Raw genomic sequence first — 15813 nt, 5'->3', positions numbered from 1 at the left:
AAATTAGATGTTACTACAGTTGAGCAGTGTTTTAAAAAAACATTTTGTAGAAATGTAAGGAAAACAAGTTACATCATGAACCAGAATATACACATACACATAACTGAAGCACCAGTTTCACAATAGTATTTATTCTTACTACAGGGGGCACTTCTTTATTTTATATTCCGTTTCATTTAAAAATAACCCAGGGATTTCCCTGGTGGTCCCGCGGTTAAGATTTCACCTTCCACTACATGGGGTACAGGTTCGACCCCTGGTCGGGGGAGGCTAAGATCCCACATGCCTTGAGGCCAAAAACCAAAACATAAACCAGGAGCAATGCTGTAACAAATTCAATAAAGACTTCAACAAAACAAAAAATAAAATAATTTAAAACAGTTTTTAAGATAATCACACACTTTTCGACCCTGATCCCTCCCCCTGAATCTGGGCAGGGTCAAGACTGTTTCAAACAACAGAGAATATATGCTCTCTGGGCACTTCCTTTAGCAACCTTCTCTCTTGTAAAACCAGCCACCATGCTGTGAGAAGTCCCAACCACATGGAGAGGCTACATGCAGGCGCTCTGGTGCTCTGCTCAACCCCAGTGGGTCCCCCATCATCCTTCATGGCATCCCAGCCCCGAGATCAGATATGCGGGTGAAAGAGACTTCAAAGCATTCTAAATTCCAGTCATTTGAATCACTCCCTGCCATCTGAGGCCCCAGGCCTCCTGGAATAGAGACAATCTACTCCCTATCATGCCTGTCTAAATACCTGCTCCCAGAATCCATGAGTATAAGAAAACGACTGTCGTTGAATGCCACTAAGTTTGGGGTGGGTGGGTCACAGCCATAATAACTAGAACAACAGTGCTGGGCATAACCTGCAAACTCGATGTCATGATCCATCTGGGCAGACTGACTATCACTGGTTCAGAGGACACTGACTGAGTACCGGAAGCCTGGCATGCAACCAGACAAAGTTCCTGCTGAGTCTGTGCACACCCAGACAGGCTGAAATTTCTACAACTGGGAGCAAATGGGGTGGATGGGGTGGGGTAAGGTAGACAGTGGAGTGCTGGACCCCACATAAATGTGCCAGCATCAGAAAGGTTTCCGATTCACTGGGGCCAAACTCTGAAACACGGTGAATGACGCTGAAAGCTGGATCATGTTGTTCTCGTCTGAGTCTTCAGGTGTTCCCAGCTTCCGAGGGACGGCGCACTGCCACTGCATAACAGCTGCCAGAACGGATACTTATGGGTCTCCACAAAAATGGTTTGGTCTAAAAGCTGCCTATTTACTTATATCCACTCTCAATGCCGTCAAAGCCCTATGGTTTCAGACTCTTCTGTCAATGTATAACTTCTATCTAAATATAAACTTAGATCAATCTGTTAAGGATTAGCAGATTCTTAAAAAGACAGGGTGGGGATGAAAGCATTTCTGATGAATGGAGAGTGTCCAGCGGGTCTGGGCCCAGAGATTTTAACTGTCATTGGGCTTTTCTTTAATTGGGCTTTTCTTTCTTTAAATGTTATACTAATATTACAGTACTGCCTCTGAGGAAAAAAGCAGGAAATTCATGAGTAGCATAGGACTGCCAGGAAGGACAGCCTGAGATGGGAAGTGTGAGGAAACCTCCCAGGGAGGGGCAGCGAGTTCAGCACACCCTCCTCATGGAAGCAGGTCCTCTCAAGGGACTGGCCTCGGGGGAGTGCGCCTTGAAAGCAAAGGTCCAGATCAGAGAAGTAGTGGGAGTAGGGGCTGAGGGGCTCTCAAGTCACAATTCAGGTGACTTCAAGGGGAGCAGGTCTGATGCAGGACTTACGGTGGTCTTGGGATATGAAGAGTCTGTCTATATTACATTCTCAGTGACTGCAAAACCAAGAACACACACATCCGAGCTTGAGACAGTGGAAGGTCAACCAGAAAGGTAAACTGGAAACCAGTGAAGAAGCCTAAACTAACTTAACTGATTTATACATGTCTTCCCCTAACCTCTAAAGGAAAAGGGTGTACGGTTATTACCTGAGATAAATCTGGTTTGAGTCCTTTTTATCTTTATTTTAATATAGATGTACTGCTGTTTGATTAAGTTTTTTTTTTTTCCATTTATTTTTATTAGTTGGAAGCTAATTACTTTACAATATTGTAGTGGTTTTTGTCATACATTGACATGAATCAGCCATGGATTTACATGTATTCCCCACCCCGATCCCCCCTCCCACCTCCCTCTCTACCCCATCCCTCTGGGTCTTCCCAGTGCACCAGCCCCGAGCATTTGTCTCATGCATCCAACCTGGGCTGGTGATCTGTTTCACCCTAGATAATATACATGTTTTGATGCTGTTCTCTCAAAACATTCCACCCTCACCTTCTCCCACAGAGTCCAAAAGTCTGTTCTGTACTTCTGTGTCTCTTTTTCTGTTTTGCATATAGGGTTATCATTACCATCTTTCTAAATTCCATATATATGTGTTAGTATACTGTAATGGTCTTTATCTTTCTAGCTTACTTCACTCTGTATAATGGGCTCCAGTTTCATCCATCTCATTAGAACTGATTCAAATGAATTCTTTTTAATGGCTGAGTAATATTCCGTGGGGTATGTTCCAATTTTAGTATATGTGCTGCTGAAGCGAGCACTGATTAATTCTTTAACGTGTAATAAGCACAGGTCACTGGGTATTTGAAACACTGTCTGGAGCAACTGATAAATAAACTGAAGTCACTGGTGATGAGAGCAGGCACCGAGCACAGCTGCAGGCCCATCCACACACGTAAGCCAGCGAGCACCAGCATGAGACAGACAGAAGCACAGAAAAAGGCCTGCTTTTTACTTGGCATGTCGGTACTCAGTAAGAATCCACAGGAGAATGAAATACATGGACAAAGAGGCTGGGAAATTTGGGGAAACTGGGAAAGAATGAGGACAAACTAGTTTCTTTTAACCTCTTCTACTACGTGCAGAAGGGAGCAAAAAGGAAGTTAACAAAAACAGAAGCCTGAGCAGCATGAGGAGATGGGACTGTGGCCTGCATAGACACTAGCTGGTCACTAAGAAACAACTCATTCACCTGCATGGAACTTGGCAGCTACTGCTGCTTAGTCACTAAGTCTTGTCTGACCCTTTGTGACCCCATGGACCATAGCCCACCAGGCTCCTCTGTCCATGGGATTCTCCAGGCAAGGACATTGGAATGAGTTGCCATGCCGTCCCCCAGGAAATCTGGCCAACCCAGGGATCAAGCCCGTGTCTCTTACGTCTCCTACATTGGCAGATGGGTTCTTTACCACTGAGACACCTCCTCAGCCTAAGGAACTTGGCTAAGTTCAAACTAAGAAAGAGTCTTGTGACATCAGAAAAAGATTCAACATGGGCTAACAAAGGAAGGTCGTCTGTTAGGGAAGAAATCACAAACTAGAGCAAACTCACTGAGGAGATGGCAATTCCATACAGTTCAACCAAATGTGTGCCAGGCATTGTGCCCAGGATGCAAAGACACTGTCCCTCCCGCCATGAAGGAGGTTACAGGGTCCTGGAGAGAAGGACAGACAGACAATGATGATATACAGTGTGCAGCAAAGGGGGCTACAGGAAGAAGAAACGATGTCAGCAAAGACTTACTGACCACCCTTTGGAAACTCGAGCAAACGGCACTCTCCACTAACCTTCAGGCATCTGTGGAAACTGTGGACAGCCAGTTCCAGCACACATCCACAGTCAACCTTGGCAGACGATATGTCACCTTCCCTGAAGGTTGTCCATGCGCTCCTGCTGCCCAGCTTAATCCCTGCTAAACTCCCCCTCCTTCCCTGAACAACTGGGACAGTCACCCCCCTCCCCTCCACCAACTACGTCCTGCTGTCACCTGGTAATGTCAACAGCCAGGCAGACAGCACTTCCAGCAACTCCAAATTCCCTGACAACCCCCTGACCTCTACCTCCACCCTACTCCACGCTGGCCTCTCATCACCCACAACTGTCCCACAGTGAAGTGCCAAACTCCAATATCCTTTTTCTCTGACATATACCTACACTGCCAGCTCTCTGGAACACTTATTCCTCCTCTTGTAATTCTCTGACTTCTGGTCCTGTCACTCTTCCTTCTCAATTCACCACCTCCCATCCTGTACAGACAACATGGTCCATTACACAGACCACCGCTCCACAGTTCTACACTCCCAACCCACCTTCTGGGCTCCCACCTCCTCCTGCCTTTCCAACACAGTACGTGGCAAAGCCACACGCCCCAATCAGTGCAGCTGCTCATTTCCTCTATTTCTACACCTGGGCTGCTGGAGAAAACCACACAGCCTTATAGAATGAGGCCACCAGAAATACAAGATCTCTACCCTCAGATGCCTGGAAGCATTTCTGCGAGCCCAGCCAGCTCTTATTCCTCCCAACGCTTTCCCTATCCAGGGGTGTCGTCAAGATCTGTACCCTCTCACTCTCAGGATATGTCTTCTTCACTTTCAAGATATGACCTTGCTCCTATTTCGTAAGAAAAATGAGGCAATCAGGCAACAACTCTCATATTTGAGCCTACTCTTAATCTATACAAAAAAAAAATGATGTTCACTTCCACACTCACATTGTTCCTTCCAATGCCTTCCTAAAAGAAAAGTCCATCCTCCTGCTCAGAGCCCAACCAGAGGACCCTCTGCCTTAATCATTAATCTCTCTACTGACTTATTCTCTTTTGCATGTTAACATGCTCATAAACAGCTCTCACTTTAAAAAGAAAAAAAAAAAAAGAGAACAAACCTTCCCTTGAGCCCTTTGGCTATAATTCCATGACACGCTACCATACCACACACAACCCTCCGAACGAGGCAACCTCAACTAGCTTAATCTACGTGACACAGAACCAACCAACCAGACACAGCTCCCCAAACGCAGACATGGCTGTCTGGACCATCATCTGGTGCTGGAGCTCAGAGGACAGCAGACAGGCAGAGGCAGAGGCAGCTCAGTGCCCATCCAGGCAGCAGCGGGAAGAAATGGACCCGACCAGTCCTCTCTATGGGCTTCCCTGGTGCCTCAGCAGTAAAGAATCCGCCTGCAATGCAGGAGGTGGGGTTCAATCCCTGGGTGGGGAAGGAAAGGGCAACCCACTCCAGCATTCTTTCTGGAGAATTCCAAGGACAGAGGGGTCTGACATGCTCGAGTCCATAGGGTTGCGAAAAGTCGGACACAATTGAGCAACTGAACAGCAACAAAGTCCTCTCTAGGGAAGTATAACAGAACCACCAAGTGCCCATGTGCATGGACCACTGTTGAGATCTGCTTGCTCTTTTCCATAAAGCTGCTATACCTCTCAACTAGAAAGGCATGAAACAGACCTGGAGTGGCTGAAAAACAAAACATCAAAATATGCTGGCCGGCATTTACACTCACCACTTGTTAATCCTCACGGTAACTCTTTCAGGCAAAAATCATTAACGGGTAATAAAACTGATTGGTGAAAGTTCAATGAAAAAAAGGGGTATTTCAGTTCAGTTCAGTTGCTCAGTCGTGTCTGACTCTTTGTGACCCCATGAATCGCAGCACGCCAGGCCTCCCTGTCCATCACCAACTCCCGGAGCTTACTCAAACTCATGTCCATCGAGTCGGTGATGCCATCCAGCCATCTCATCCTCTGTCATCCCCTTCTCCTTCTGCTCCCAATACCTCCCACCATCAGGGTCTTTTCCAATGAGTTTACATAGCTTCAAAGTACTTGCCCAGAGATCCATTAATTTCAAAGGCAGAAATTAGTTAGGGGACCCAGCAGACACCATGTTAATCAAGGAAGCACAGTGAGCAGCTTCCATAATGGAACAAGAGCATAATGTGCCCTCCGATACGATGCACTGAGGAGGCCACAACATCACTTGTGGTAGTACTCCAACAAAAACGTATGATCTGAATCTACCATGAGAAAACATCAGACAAACCTAAAAGAACAATTCTACAAAGTAAGTTGCTGTACTCTTCAAAAATGCCTGGATCCCAATAGACAACTACCAAGGGACTGTCTCAGACTGAAGGCTAAAGAGACATGACAACTATATGTGTGATCCTGGGCTGGATCCTAGATCAGAAAATATAATAACTTTCTCTTTGGCTGCAGAGGAAAGTAGGGAGAAAACTGATGAAATCTGAATAACATCTATGGATTAGATAAAAGTATTGTAACAACATTAATCTCATGATTTTAATAACTGGATTGATCATAGAAAATGTCTTTCAGAAAGAAAAACAAGCCGCATATTACCGCATATATGCAATCTAGAAAGATGGTACTGATGAACCTATATGAAGGGCAGCGATGGAGATGCAGACATAGAGAACAGACTTGTGGACACCATAGGGAAAGGAGAGGGAGGAACTAATTGACAGAGTAACATTAAAACATACCCTACCATATGCAAAACAGATAAGCCAGCGGGAATTTGCATATGACACAGGGAGCTCAAACCTAGTGCTCTGTGACAACCTAGAAGGATGGGATAGGGTGGGAAGTTGGAGGGAGGTTCAACAGGGAGGGGACACACACACACACACACACACACATCCCTATGGCTGATTCGTGATCAATGACAGAAACTAACACTGCTGTAAAGCAATTATCTGCCAATTAAAAATATAATTTAAAAAGTTAAGGGAAAAAAAGAAAATGTCTTTGCTTTTAGGAAACACACTGAAGTATTCTGGGGTAAAAGGGTGTCATATCCACAACTTACTTTCAACTGGTTCTGAAAATAACAGCAATATGGATGCAGAGAATGAATTATAAAAACACATGCTAAAATGTCAACATTTGGGGCATCTGAATGAAGAGTATGCAGAACTTCTTTGTACTATATTTTTTAAAACTTTTCTGTAAGTCTGAAATTATTTGTTATTTTAAAATTTGTGTTTGTTTTTTTTTTTTAAAAAAAGCCCAGTGCTCGCTTCGGCAGCACATATACTAAAATTGGAACGATACAGAGAAGATTAGCATGGCCCCTGCGCAAGGATGACACGCAAATTCGTGAAGCGTTCCATATTTAAAAAAAAAAAAAAAAAAGCCCAGAGTTGTGAGAAGTATAAGGAAAAACTGGCCAAAACCACAATCGTAGTGAAGGACTTCAAAATGCCACCCTTGTTTGGCAGATTAGGCACATACAAAATAAACACAGACACAGGATTCAGAAGATTAATAACCCCTTGATTTAACTGACATACTTACAACTTTGTACCTAAACAGAGAACATACATTATTTGCAAATGACCATGACCATCTAAATAAAGGGACAATAATGAGCCTCCTTCCTTGACTCACAACTGACTTCGGCGGTAGCTCCATCTGTGGCGTGGGTCATCACCTACAGAGTGCCAAGAGAAAGGGGCTCAGGAAGAATTCTAGACAGTCCAGAGAAAACCCCCCAGCAGCATTGTAAAGATCCAAGAAGAGCCTCTTAAAATTTTTTCATTATGAAAACTTTCAAACATACACAAAAATAAAGAATGGTATAAAGAACCTGCACATCGCTCAGACTCAATAATTATCATAATTTGGACACACCTACTATATCTATGCCTTTTCTGTTATGGTATTTTAAGACAAATCTATGACATTTTTCACCCCTAAAGATTTGTGTGTCTACTTTTCTACCCCAAAATTCCATTATCATGTCTAACAAAATTAAAAATATTCTATTAGTATCTATCATCCATTCACGTGTCCCTGACACAAGAGCTTTTAACTCCTAAGTTTCTCACACCAAGACCTTCAGCCCAGAATGGTGGACCAACAGTGAAATGACTGCCTCAGAGGGCAGCCTCTTTAGACAAAGGCTCAGAGAGCCTGGACCACTACCACCCAACTAACTATGCTGCTGAGACTCATATAGAACAATTTCTAAGTAACACAAACGCATGAAAATCTAATTTTATTTATTTATTAAAAAAAAATTGAGGGGACTTTCCTGGTGGTCCATTGGTTAAGACTCTGTGCTTCCAATGGAGGGGGCCTGCGTTTGATCCCTGATCACAGAACTAAGATCCCACTTCCGTGCAGCATAGGCAAAAAAAATTTTTACTGAATGAAAATCTGTTTTTAAGTGGGGGAAAATATTTTCACTGTAGAGTCAAAGAGTAAATGTCCTTAATGTAAAGGGTGCTTATCTCCCAAAATAAGAATGATCAAAGAACGTAAAATATTAGCAAAGAAAGAACTATCAATTCTCAAAAAGATACATGAAAACTATTCAGTCTTACAGTAATCAAATGAATGCATATTAAAATAATGACTTGTTATGTGTCATCTAAATTAGCAAAAATTTCTTGAAAAAAAATTCAGCGATAGCAAAAATATGGCTCTGTAAGTGGGTACAATCTTTCTGGAAGGCAGCTATGCTCACCACTATACCACCAACGCTGCTCTGTAAGTGGGTACAATCTTTCTGGAGAACAATTTTTTCCAATATGTTCCAAAACTCTTATTCTATTTCCAGGAACTGTGCTAAAACAATCACAAGAAGGCTTCCCTGGAGGTTCAGGGGGTAAGAATTAACCTTGCAACGCAGGGGACAGGTTCAATCCCTGGTCCAGAAAGATCCTACATGCCACTGAGCAACTAAGCCCAAGTGCCTCAGCTACTGAAGCCCTCCCACCTGTGCTCCACAAGAGAAGCATCAGTGAGAGAAGCCTGTCCACTGCAATGAAGGGGGCCCCTGCTCACCGCAACTAGGGAAAGTCCAGGCACAGCAACAAAGACCCAGAGCAGCCAAAAATAATCAGTACATTTTTAATAAAAGGAATCAGAAGAGATACACACCTAACTACATAAATAAGAATTCAAAGCAGTATTACTTATTTCTAATGCCAAAAAGAAGATGTGGGGAAGAAGTGCTGAAACATCTCAATGCCCAATAAGAGACTGGTTAACTAAATTGTGGCATTAAAACAAAAGTACTAGAGATTGGTGCTGCTCAAAGAGTGGCCCACAGACCCGCTGCTACTAGCTCACAATGAAATAAAGACTTTGAGCCAGAATGTGAATCAACCACAAAAAATTTTTAACAGCAGGATATTCAGTGAAGAAATCAGTGTGTTGATTTACACCTGGCACAAACTCCTGACCTTGTCCCGAGACAATTAGAAATGGTTTGCCTACGTAACTACCTGAACACCACCACTACAGACTCGACCTCTCAAAATCATATCCCAAGGTTGCCCACATCTGTCCATATCTACTGCTACCACCAAACCCAAACTACCTCTGTGATTGGACTTAGCCTTCTGCTACTTATGTGTCCCCTATAATCCATTTTCCACTCAGCAGCCAAAGTAATTGGGGCTTTTTTTCCCCCAGCTTCATTCAGATAGAATCAAAATGATCATTTTGAAATGCCCATCAAACCAGACTTATTCAAGATACACTGCAAACACATTTAAAAATCTTGAAAAAAAGTTTTTTTCTAGAAACAAACAGAAATTTATAAAAGCAGACAAAACCAGAACAGGACAATAACCATAGTAAAAATTGAAAAGGTTATAGAACTAGCACTAGCAAAGGTTCTAGAGTGTGGCAGGGACGTCTCACACTCACCCGTACCTGGTTCTCTCTCTTGGCACACACAAGGATTACTCTTCCCACTCCATGCAATGAGGCCATAAAGCTAGTTCTACCCCAGAGACTGCGCACTAAGTGACGATGTCAGCGAGGCACGTACTGGATGGTGGGCAAGGCACCGCTGTCTTCTGCACCTACCACAGAAAGCCCTGAACGAGGTGCCGAGATGGCAATGACGTAAGACGGGAGAGCCCCTGAGGTTTCATTTTTAAACATCATTCATCTTTTTTCCTATACAATTGTTTTTAAAATTAGAACTATACAGTAACAGTATCTACAATTTTTTTAAATAATTTTATTTATTTATTTTGGCTGTGCTGGGTCTTCATGGCTGCTCAGGCTTTTCTCTAACTGTGGCGAGCAGAGGCTACTCTCTAGTTGCGGTGTGCAGGCTTCTCATTGCAGTGGCTTCTCTTGTGAAACACAGACTCTAAAGCACAGGCTCTGCAGTTGTGGTACACAGGCTTAGATGTTCCAAAGCACGGGGGATCTTCCTGGATCAGGGATCAACCCCATGTCTCCTGCACTGGCAGGCAGATTCTTTACCACTGAGTCACCAGGAAAGCCTCTACTATTTTTTAAATCACTTAAATATAGTATATATTTTCACATATTTGAAAACAGCCATTGAAATTTCATCAACTATTGAGAAAATGATTAGATACTATACTACAAAGTTGAGAGCAGCAGAGATGATCACATTTATTACAACCATCCTTGAGTATATTCTTACCCAACTTTGAAAGGAATAACAAATAAAAAATTTTTCCATGTAATTTCCTTCCAGTGTTCCTTTTCTCAATGTAGAAGTCTGCTAAAGTTTAAGGAAGAAAATGGAGGAAAAACAAGAAATTTCCTGAGAAACTAGAAATAAAATACTATATTATATTAAAAACGAAACACTCTCTTTTCTATTTTACACTGCACTGGAGATACTATCTAATGTAACCAGTAAGAGACTGCAATTAGTGATCTAAGAACTGGGAAAGAAGATGTAAAACAATACACATAATATCATAGTATTATCAAAGACTTGATGTAAAAAAATATTATTAATCAGAATATTTAGCAGGTTATACAATAAACATACCAAAAACCAATGGGCTTCATTTACAGGAAATTCAGTTATAAAATACAATCAAAAAAGAAAACACTACTTATAAAAGCAAAAAAAAAAATTTAAACTTAAGCTTAATAAAACCCTCTATGCAGAAAAGTATAAAAGCATTCCTGAGGGTCTTCCCTGGTGGTCCATGGACAGAGGAGCCTGGCGGGCTGCAGCTCGCAGAGTCAGACACGACTGAGCACACATGCGCACACACCAGTGGTTAGGACTCTGGGCTTTCACTGCTGGAGCCCAGGTTCAATATTCGGTCAGGGAACTAAGATCCCACAAGCCAATAAAAAGAAGAAACAAACAAAAGGCCCTAATCTATTTTTTAGACTCTAATAGATACTATATGTTAAAACTATCATTTTTCTAATGACAAAGCTGAATCTTTCATTTTAGGCAAGTGCTGTTTGTTGAGTGTTTATAATTTTTTAGGCATTGCGCAGATTGTTTTATAGTGCTTGTAATCAAATTGTGATGACTACCCTTACTTTAAAAATAAAACACTTGGGCCCAGAGAGGTTATGTGACTTGCTAAAGGTCAAAGGCAGGGAGAGGCAGGGCTGGGATTCAGACCAGTACCGCCTGGCTCTACAGCTCAGCTCCTGACCACTTTCCACAAGAAGGAAAAAAATCTACAAAAATCATCCAACAAACAAACCTAAGTCTAAATGCACTGTCTTAAATGCTTCTTTCTGGGTCAATGAGAGCAAAGCTCTTAGCTTAATGCTGCTGGTTAGAACAGTATATGAGAACTCTCCATTTTCCCACATCAAGTTGAAAGGGACAACTTAAGTTCAGAGAAGATCAACATAGAAGATATTTACGTTACTTTCAAAGTTGCTTCAGAGAACAATTTAGGAGGGAAGGGGTAGGGAAGACAGCCAAGATTTCAATACTAAGGAAAGAAAAAGGAAACAGGGACTCTGGAATGAACTTCCAGGACATATTTCTCAGGCTTAAAATAGGCTTGACCTTAGGATTGTCATGAGAAAAGCCAGGACAAATGAAGTCATCATATATAAACTGTTTGTCCTCAATAACATGACTAGTGGGCACAGAGCTCAAAACTAGGTTAAGGGACAGTGGCTGGTTAGCCAGCTCTGCATCATTCTTTCCACTCCTCTACAGGTCACACTTGAAGGCAATTAAAGTCACCATAATCTCAAAACGTTCCACACAATCTCATGAGGGAAGTTCAAGCTCATGGCTCCTTCAAGCTTGCACTTCCCCCACCTAAAAGCAGAAAAGGGTGGAGAAAAAAAAAAGGCTGCTCCCTTTAAAGTCGGTACACTCAGTTTATTCATTTGACAACCAGCAATGGATGTGAGCACTGGGGTAGCCCTGGAGACACCGTGGCTGGTGGAGCCAGGCCTGGCCTCTGCCCTCCTGGAGCTTAAGATCAGGAGGCGCGCATGCATGTTCAGTCACTCAGTTGGGTCCGACTCTTTTCAACACCATGGGGTGTAGCCCACCAGACTCCTCTCTATCCATGAGATTTCCCAGGCAAGAACACTGGAGTGGGTTGCCATTTCCTTCTCTTGGGGATCTTCTCGATCCAGGGATTGAACCTAGTCTCCTGCATTGGCAGGCGGATTCTTTACCTTTGAGCCTTCTGGGAAGCCCCTAAGATCAGAAGAAGAGGCCTGCAAATACTCACACAGACATGTGGAGTCAAAGCTGTGCTTCAGGACTTGATACCAACAGAGCCTGTGACAGGAAACCTGGACCCTGCGTGACTGGAGAAGGGAGGCGAGCAGCTCACCACGGGAGACGCAGAAGGATGAGAAGGAGCTGCGGGCAGAGGGGGGAGAGACTGTTTCACACTCGAGACCGCGGCAGAAGCACGTGCCAAGTAAGTCCTGGAGACCAGACGGACAGATGCTGCACATCCGTGAAAACTCTGACTCAAATATGATACACAGCTGAGATTCTTAATACAAATTTTTATTGAAGACTAACATATTTACAGAAAATAATATGAATCCTAAGTGTGGGATTATCATAAAACTAACTTGCCCTCAGAGCTACTGTCCAGGGGAAGAAACAGAACATCACCACACTCCAAGGCCGTCACACCTCCTCCAAGTCCCTGTCCCCCTTCTTTGCCAAAGGTCAGCACCATGCTGACTCCTGACACCACAGCTCTGCCTGAGCTTGAACTTTGTCTAAGTTAAGCTACATGGCATGGAATCTTTCTTAGTCTGGCTTCTATCACTCAACACTTGGCTTGTGAAAATTCATCCACGCTGTTGCATGTGGCATGGTTCTTTCATTTCCAGTGCTGCAGAGTAGTTCCTTGTATTCTTATATCACAATTTATCCTCCTTTTGACGGACCATGGGGTTATTTTTAGTTTTCAGCTATTATAAATAGTACATCTATGACCATTCTAGTATGCAACTTTTGGTGAACATGTGCACATATCTCTGTGGGGTATATATCTAGGAGTGGAATTGATGGATGAGAGTAAATACTGCTGAAAGGTCTTCCAGTATTCTATCAAAAGGTGGAAGGGAGCTAAGATGGTCTCAGGTTAACTTTCTATAAGACTTCCTTTGCCTACTCACAAAATAAAAATTCCTCTTCCACTTGCCCACTCACCCTTCTCCATTTTCAATACCCCCCACCCCAAAACAACAAAACATCACTCCCTCTCTCTTTCTCTCTCTCTCTCTCTCTCTCTCTCTCACACACACACACACACACACACAACACCCCAGGAAGAACAAGGAAAAACGTGCAGAAGTCCTGTGAAGGGCACTTCCTTCCTTTTTCTTTTTTCAGGACTCAAAATCTGTCCCTCCCATGTGCCCATTGTCAGCACAGGAGCCCTGAAGACAAAGGACGGGCTGGCCTGGGAGGTGGCCAGGCGGACAGGCGGGCAGGCGACCTGCCTGCCTCACAGGCTCACGAAGGTGGAGTAGGTGCCTGGCTCCTCAGACACTGGGAGAGGGAGGCTCCCTCAGGCAGGAAGAGACTGAAACCCAGCACACAATGCTGGCAGACCCTGCCTGCGAGAGACTCAGTGGAAGGCAGTGGCTCAGCATCGGGGCAAGATGGGGCCGGGCGGAGGTGCAACAGAAGATTCAGGGAGAGGGTGAATGAGGGTGGGCGTCTGTTGGGTGCTAGGACCTCACCCTTGTGGCTGCAGGCAGAAAAGGGGGCAAGGGCCAAATTCAACAGAGGCCTCAGCTGTTGAGGGGAAGCCAGGGCACTGGCAGGAATCTAGGAGAGAATGTCAGAGCCAGACCCACACCTGGCAGTGGAATTAAAGATGGGAGTACGTCTGCAGCAACAACGGCCAGTTGCCAGAAATGAAGCTGTCCCAGAGCGTGGAACTTGGATGACTTTAATTTCCTCCAACTAAATTCCACTCCAGTACTCTTGCCTGGAGAATCCCATGGACACAAGAGCCTGGTGGGCCCCAGTCCACATGGTCGCAAAGAGTCGGATAGGACTGAAGCAACAGAGTGCACACACAAATTGCGGGGGAGGAGTTACACATTGAGAAGGAATGGTCAGGTGGGGCCAAATAAATCTAGCCAAGGTCCAAGGAGAAAGGCACGGACAAGAAGCCAGGCAGACCACCACAGGTGTCAGCAGACTGGGAATGGAATTCAGAAAAAACACTTAAGCAGATGTCATTAACCTATATTTCACTGCCACAACCCAGCATACGTCACCTGGCTTCTGACATTTCTCTGGGCCACCAGCTAGCTACACGACAGAGAGACTGCTGGGAAAGCCCTGGGATAAAACTCCATGAAGGCCACAGCTGCTCTCCTCTCCAGAGGGAGGCCACTCCTCATCCCCCCGCATCACCCCAGTCAGCCCCCAGCTCTGACCGTCTGAGATTTGTATCACCCCGAGATGCCACGGGCCACTCACACTCATTAAGGGCCTTGGCCTCTCAACATCAGCCTTCTCCACCGCAAGTCCTAGGCAAGGTCACAGTCCATGAGGCCACACCAGCACACCAGGGTTCCTTCCACTTAATTCTGACTGCTCCCAGGTCCACCCCACCCCACTCAGGACATCAACTGACAGAGTGTCCACCAGCTTTCTCTGACCACAAATTCTCAATTCATCACTTCTGTCTCCTATCTTTTCAGTTTATACTAGCAATAACCACTGTTAACAAAAGTAACAAATACTAAGGAGTGTTTACTATATGTTAGGCACTACTTAGAGCGCTTGACCTGTACTGACTCATTTAACCCTCACAGTTCTCCTGGAGTATGAGTGCAGTTATTATCTCACATGTCATGACTTGAAACTTGAGGTGCAGAAGGTAAATAACTCTCCCAAGGTCTCACAGCTGTAAGTGGCTACAGAGAGCTGGGGTTTGAAAATAGGTGGTCTGGCACCAAAGTGTGCTCTTGCTCTCTCATTTCTTTACATTCTGTTGAACATGCACAGAGGAAAGTACATATACTGTAAATGCACTAGTAGATGAATTTTCACAAACTGAACACCCCTGCACAACCAGCACCCAGATGAAGAAGCCACACTCCTAGTGTCCTGGAGGCCCCTCGGGCTCCCCTTCCAGTGCCACTGTGCGGCCTCTGACGGCAGGATTCGTTCATCATCTCCAAGCCTCTCTGCTGGCCTCTCTGCTCACCGCCGGCGCAGGCTGCTGTGGACAGTCAGCGATGCTGAGGGGTGCTACATGGCGGACGCTGTGCTCAGCACTAGGCTCGTGTTCCCTTCATGGAGATTATCAGGTCTCAGCCCACCTGTTCTCCTAGGTGCCCAGGCCTCTTCTTCGGTCGGGTACTCCTGCTAAACCCAAACTCATAGACCTTACTCTTGCCCTCTCATCTGCCTTGTCAATAGCTAGTGGACACTCTGAGAAATGCCAAACTCTAATTTCAGATAAGCCCAACTGCCCAGCTCAGGCCCACACACACAAGACTGGCCGAGTACTGCTAGAGTCACGTGACCTTGCAGGACAGTGTCAAGAGATGGCTGGGGGCCACGTGCAGCCCACGGTGCTTTCTATAGGTCCCTGCACACTCCTTCTCCCCTCCTCGGAGAGGCAGCTCCCTACATTCCCCCTTCTCAAGCCAGGTTCCCTAACCCCATCCTCCCCACCCCAGCACGG

General features: G+C 44.7%; 1 protein-coding gene and 1 non-coding gene across 4 annotated transcripts in view; one reads left to right on the top strand and one right to left on the bottom strand.

The window, feature by feature from the left end:
* The window catches only part of PDE8A (phosphodiesterase 8A), a 146168-nt gene that overhangs the window by 103002 nt on the left and 27353 nt on the right, over positions 1–15813 (bottom strand). Inside the window, exon 1 of one of the 3 annotated variants that reach the window (XM_061158790.1) lies at positions 12367–12496. The exons of the other annotated variants lie outside the window; for them this stretch is intronic. The gene's annotated coding sequence lies outside the window, so the exon portion shown is untranslated. Of the gene's footprint in view, positions 1–12366; positions 12497–15813 lie in introns of those variants that run through there. 3 annotated transcript variants of the gene reach the window in all.
* LOC133068758 (U6 spliceosomal RNA) lies at positions 6923–7029 on the top strand. Its single transcript, XR_009695705.1, has one exon. It is a non-coding gene; the product is annotated as a U6 spliceosomal RNA (small nuclear RNA).

Source organism: Dama dama, chromosome 13, assembly GCF_033118175.1.
Source record: "Dama dama isolate Ldn47 chromosome 13, ASM3311817v1, whole genome shotgun sequence".
NCBI classification, from domain to species: domain Eukaryota; kingdom Metazoa; phylum Chordata; class Mammalia; order Artiodactyla; family Cervidae; genus Dama; species Dama dama.
The sequence above is the reverse complement of the archived record's forward strand: the minus strand, read 5'-3'. Positions and strand labels throughout refer to the sequence as shown.